General features: G+C 53.4%; 1 protein-coding gene across 1 annotated transcript in view; it reads left to right on the top strand.

Moving 5' to 3' along the window:
- The first annotated feature begins 4,181 nt into the window (after positions 1-4,181).
- HSH2D (hematopoietic SH2 domain containing) overlaps positions 4,182-6,000 on the top strand; it is a 40,394-nt gene continuing 38,575 nt past the window's right edge. Inside the window, exon 1 of the mRNA XM_085639523.1 lies at positions 4,182-4,306. The gene's annotated coding sequence lies outside the window, so the exon portion shown is untranslated. The remainder of the gene's footprint in view (positions 4,307-6,000) is intronic.

The raw sequence follows: 6,000 nt of genomic DNA, 5'->3' as shown, positions 1-6,000 counted from the left end.
TGCCCTGCGTTTTGGCTGGAAGGGGGTTGTGTTGGACCTGGCCCTTCTGGCAGGTTCACCCCTGAACTTTTTGCTTTTTATGGTTAGTGATTTTTGGCTTCTGCGCACTTTACCGCTGTGTCCCAGGGTAAAGTGCGTGCGTGTAGTGAGGTTGGCCTGCCCTCCCTTAGGAATGCATGGGGGAATGTATGTGTCCCTGGAAGTTCCTGATGCGTGGGGAGTGCAGGTGCGAGTTTGGTATGTACGGACTCGTGTGATTAAATGCTGCGCGATGATGTGTGCGGCATGGCTGTGTCTAGTGTGGAAGTGCCACTTCTAGAAGTGGGCATTTCTGTGTGCAGTGACTGTCTGGCGTGTGATTGGCTGGTGAGCCTGGCTCCAGGAGTCAGGATGGGTCTGCCCCAGTGGTGGGTGGTGAGAGCTGCATGTTGATGAGTGGGAGGAGTACACCTGGGAGCTGAATAGGGCTGGGCTTTCCCCACACAATGCTGGCTCCGCCCCCTGTGGTGCGACTGATAACCCTGGCCTGTGCTGTGAATAGGGAGAGGGGCTGAGCAAAACAAAGTGCTCAGGAACCAGTTGTATCTGGTTCGCCTCTTCCCTGCACCTTTGAGAACAGAGGATTTGGTGTATAAAAGAGGGGCTGTGACCCCATGAAAATGTTCTTGTTTTGACTTGAATCTACCAGGGGCGTGCTGCTGCTGGGGCCCAGGGAAAGGCTTGCCTCCCTGGGCCCTGCCTAGCCCCTGGATCCCTGGAAGACTTCTGGGACCTTTTGCTGCATTCTTCGAGCGCCTGGGAGCGCTTTGCCTTGGATTTTGGCCTTTTGCTTCAGAAGGAGCATGTATGCTCTGCAGCGCTCAGCTGCCGTCTTTATCCCCAGGGGGAATCCCCAGCGTAGGGATTCCCCTGTGATGCCGGCCTTGCGGGAGCCCACCCCGCTTATTTTGTTACTTTGGGTGCGCAGGTGCCCACCCTGCTTCTTCGTTGCACGTGATGGCTTAATGCGGGTGCCCACCCCGCTTATGTGAGCCCTTGCGGGTGCCCACCCCGCATATTGTTGCTAAAATGCACCGCCGCGGCCCGAGCCGCATTTAGAAATTACTGCTGAGTCCGCGGCCCGCCTGGTTGTGGGCGGGGCCGCTGGACGGAAGCGGAAGTGCGGCCATGGTTCGGGAGAGGCTGCCCCCTCCGTGCACTGAGAGCGAGAGAGTCCCCGAGGAGCGGGGGCTCTCCAGTGCATGCCACGAGGGGGAAGCCCGAGCCCCGGTGCCGGAAGAATAGTCCTGCGAAGTCCCGGGTCCCAGGAGGGGGCCCGGGTGAAGAAGTCGTCGGTCCAACAAGCGAGGCTCTCAGGAGAGAGAGAGCCCCGCATGGAAAGTGCCGCTCCGGAGTCCCCGGAGAACGAGTCCTGCCTCCGCCCCCCCCCCAGCCGGTGAGTTATCTGAATGAGTCCGGGTGGGGAGAGGCAGAACCAGAGCGGCCCCGCCTGGCATCGGGTCGCTCCAACATGGGGCAGGTCTTGCTTAGAGCGCCAGTGCGCTCCCACGCTTGGGGGCCATTTCTTTTTAGCGCATATTGTTTTAAGAGCCCCGAGTGGCTCCAACGCTGGGGGCCAGAGGGCCCGTGTGCCGGTTCCAGAGTACCATGTACAGCTGCCCCGCTGGCTAGAGGGCAGCTGCCACGTGTTAGGGGTATGATTGTTTTAGAGCCCCATGTGGCTCCAGCTTTTGCGCATAATTACCCGAGGGGCCCGTGTTTGCTCCATCCTGTACACAGATATTGACAGCGCCAGTGCGCTCCGCGTCTTGGTGGCTAGTCCTTTTCCTTGATTTTGGCCTAATTATTTCAGGAGCCAGTGTGCTCCATGGGACATGTTTATTCTCAGAGCCCGATGGCTCCAACGGCTGGCACATTTAGTTCAAGGGCCAATGAGAGCCCATGTCGCATTTTGACTTTCACAGCTGCCCAGCAAGTAGTGGGCAGCTGCACCTTTTAGGTCTTTCTTTTGCTTTGGGGGGACATGCCTGAGTTAGGAGTGAGATGCACTCCTTTACCCCTGACATTCACAGCTGCGCAGCACTTAGTGCCAGCTGCAACGTTTAGGTTTTGCGCAGGGGCGCACCCTTGACCTTCGCTGCCTAGGCAGCAGCCCTGACCTTATGGACATAGGGCATTTTAACCCCCTTTCTGAGATGGCCAGATGGCTAAGGGGGGATGGTTAGAGGTGTAGGGCGCCAGGCCCTAATGTGATTTATGTTCATGTGATTATGCCTACTGTGAGTTATGATTAGGATGTTAGTGTCTAATGTGTTAGACTTCCAATGGGAGTGTGGTGCTAGGAAATGTTATTCATTTAGTATGATTTACGCACCTGTGTTGATGCCTCTAAAATGTGCGTCCTGATTATGAGGTTGGTTTGCATATAATGGTTTATGCTAGCGAAAGTTATTCCCTAAGATGAGTTATGGTTAGGGTCTAATGTGTTTAGACTTGTGAGAGAATTGTATAATGTGGTTATGCTGATGAGGTTGGCGTACAATGCGTTTGGCGCCTGATATGAGACTAAGCCTAATGGAATTGATGTTACAGGCTGATGCTAAGGGCAGTGATTACCAGTAGTACTGGTTGTGTTCTATGTTATGCTAAATTCCACATTTACCAAGTTCCCTTTGTGATGGTTCTGACAGTGGTCCATGCGGCCCTGTCATGTGTACATAATCCCTTGTAAATATTGCCCAGTGCCAGTTGGCACAGTGTATATTGTGTGATTACCATCCTAATGTGTTATGATAATACAAAGGCTATTTTTATATAATACCTTGTGTGGAGTTTCTTTTGTGGTGGGCCTTGGGTTTTGTTGCTGGGTGCGCGCGCAAACGCTTTACACATTGCCTCCGGGATAAGCCTGATTGCTCGTGCCAAGCTACCAAGGGGGTGAGCAGGGGTTATCTTTGGCGTGTAACTCCCCAGCCCTGACTAGAGTGGTGGTTTCTGCCTGGCTTTGGCGCAAGCCCTAGCCAACCAGAAATCCCATTTCTAACAGAAACCATTGCCACTACCGTTCTGCAAAGAAACCATTGCCACTACTGCTCTGCAAAGAAACCATTGCCACTACCGCTCTGCAAAGAAACCATTGCCACTACCCTTCGCCATGTAACTATTGCCACTGCTCTTTGCAACACAACCATTGCCACTACCCTTTTGAAAAGAAACCATTGCTACTATCTCTTTAAAAAGATACCACCGCCTCGTTATGAAGAACCCACTCACAACCTTTTGCCACAAAACCATTGCCATTATCTGTTTGCAAAGAAACCAATGTCACTATTTTGTTGCCAAGAATTCATTTCTACTACCTCTTTGCTAACACTATTGCCACTTTGCCTCGAAAACGTTGTCCCAAACTCACTGCCTAGAAACCACTTCTGCTACCACTTACCCAAGAAACCATCGCCGCTACCTCTTTTTCGAAAACATCCTAGCATTTGACAACAAACCATTGCCACTACACCTGTGGAAATAAGTCATTGCCAATAAATCATTTCTACTACCTCTTTGCAGAAACCATTGCCACTGTACCTTTGCTAAGGAACCTCATTGCCTAGAAACCATTGCCACAATCTCTTTGCCAAAAAAACATGTTTTTGAAAATAGGTAGCGACAATGATTTCTCGACCTTTGTGTAACTCATTGCCACCCCCTATTTTCCAGTAAAGTGTCCCTACTATAAGAATGATTGAATAAGATGCCGCATGCAGCTCTTCTACTTTAGGCAGCTGCCTAGATTCGGCACCACCACAATGCTACAAATGGCCTAAAAACGACATTGTTTGAATGGGATGGGGAGCACACAAGTGCCAAACTGTCCTTTTGCCCAGAGCTTCAAAAACTGCGGAGGGGAGGCTAGGGGACTGCCAGGCACTGTTGGCCAAGATTCCAGGACCATTGCAGGCCAGTGAGCAAGAAAGACGCAGAGTGTGCCATGACACGAGGCTTGTGGGAGGCACCGTCTCACGCAAAGTGCCCGTCGCTGAAAGGAACAAGAACACATTTACAAACGAAAAGCCACAGCCGGAATGAAACACCAGGAGCTGGTGAACCGCACTCGCGGGAGGGGCAGTCACCCGAGCAGCCCGCCCCAGGAGTGAGGACTGGTTTCTATTCCTGGTACTTCCTGGTGGCGCTCACCTGCGCCCGGACACGCCCCCTGCTGTAGTATTACCGAGGCAGGGAGAGGTGGAAGCGAAACCAGCGCACGCCATGAGCGGCGACGAGGCGGCCTGCGCTCCCAACGCACGGGAAGGTAAGTGCCGGGACAGTCCTTCACGGACACAGTGCCGCAGAGGCTCGAGGCTCTCACTGCAAACGATTTATAAGAAAGGGGGAGACCCCTAGGCTCTGAACAAGTGGAAGAAAATCAGGGCACGAAAGTACCTACCGTAAGCGCACGCCTGTGAATATCGGTGCGCCCGAATGAACGTTAGAAGCTTTGCGCGTTTGCAGGGGCGTGGCGCAGTCAGTGCAGGTGGGGTGCGTGAGACGCAGATTTACCAACTGAAAAAGAGGTGGGCTATAGGAGGAGGGGTGAGGGGACCAAGGTTCGGGTGGTCCGTTTTCATGAGGAAGAGATATAGTAGTGGGGTGGTCTGTTCCCATGAGGGACAGGGGTGGACTGTTCCCACGAGGGACTGGGGTGGTTCTGGGGTGGACTGTTCCCACAAGGGACTGGCGTGGACTGTTCCCTGAAGGGACTGGGGTGGACTTTTCCCACGAGGGACTGGGGTGGACTTTTCCCACGAGGGACAGGGGTGGTACTGGGGTGGACTGTTCCCTGAAGGGACTGGGGTGGACTTTTCCCACGAGGGACTGGGGTGGACTTTTCCCACGAGGGACAGGGGTGGTACTGGGGTGGACTGTTCCCTGAAGGGACTGGGGTGGACTGTTCCCTGAAGGGACTGGGGTGGACTTTTCCCACGAGGGACTGGGGTGGACTTTTCCCACGAGGGACGGGGGTGGTACTGGGGTGGACTGTTCCCTGAAGGGACTGGGGTGGACTTTTCCCACGAGGGACAGGGGTGGTACTGGGGTGGACTGTTCCCTGAAGGGACTGGGGTGGACTGTTACCTGAAGGGACTGGGGTGGACTTTTCCCACGAGGGACTGGGGTGGACTTTTCCCACGAGGGACAGGGGTGGTTCTGGGGTGGACTGTTCCCTGAAGGGACTGGCGTGAACTGTTCCCTGAAGGGACTGGGGTGGACATTCCCACGAGGGACAGGGGTGGTACTGGGGTGGACTGTTCCCATGAGAGACAGGGGTGGTCTGTTCCCACGAGGGACAGGGGTGGTCTGTTCCCACGAGGGACAGGGGTGGTCTGTTCCCACGAGGGACAGGGGTGGTCTGTTCCCTGAAGGGACTAGGGTGGACTGTTCCCTGAAGGGACTGGGGTGGACTTTTTCCACGAGGGCCGGGGGTGGTACTGGGGTGGACTGCCTTTTGTTGTAGCTTCAAGAGTGTGCCGAGGCCTAGACATGATACTAAACAGGACGCTACGTAAAATAGAATGTATTCATTCGTTGCGTGACGTGTGTGTCTGTATTTACTTTGTCAGTGATAGCGTGGGCAGCTCTAGAACACATTTAAACGTGTTTTTTCTTTACATTGGCTGTTTGAAGTATGTACACATAAGTGCTAAAAATACCGTCTTTAGGTGACTTTGCTTATTAAAATACCGGTGGTGACGGCACAAAACCGGGCAGGTGGCAACGCTGGTTGGTACTGATTTTCTTTTGACGGGCCTCTGTCGAGAGTGCCGCAGTGGTTTGAAAACAATGGGTGTGCTTAGAAGCCCGAGACTGGCACAGCTTTCCAAGCCTACTACTGTCAATGTTTGTGAATTCCAAAAAGTAGTACATTTGCAGCCATTGAAGGAGTAAGGGGCATATGTATCAACATCTCCATTTGCGATTCTCAAATAGCGATTTTTTGAGAATCGCTAT

This window comes from Triturus cristatus, chromosome 12 (genome assembly GCF_964204655.1).
Source record: "Triturus cristatus chromosome 12, aTriCri1.1, whole genome shotgun sequence".
NCBI classification, from domain to species: domain Eukaryota; kingdom Metazoa; phylum Chordata; class Amphibia; order Caudata; family Salamandridae; genus Triturus; species Triturus cristatus.
The sequence above is the reverse complement of the archived record's forward strand: the minus strand, read 5'-3'. Positions and strand labels throughout refer to the sequence as shown.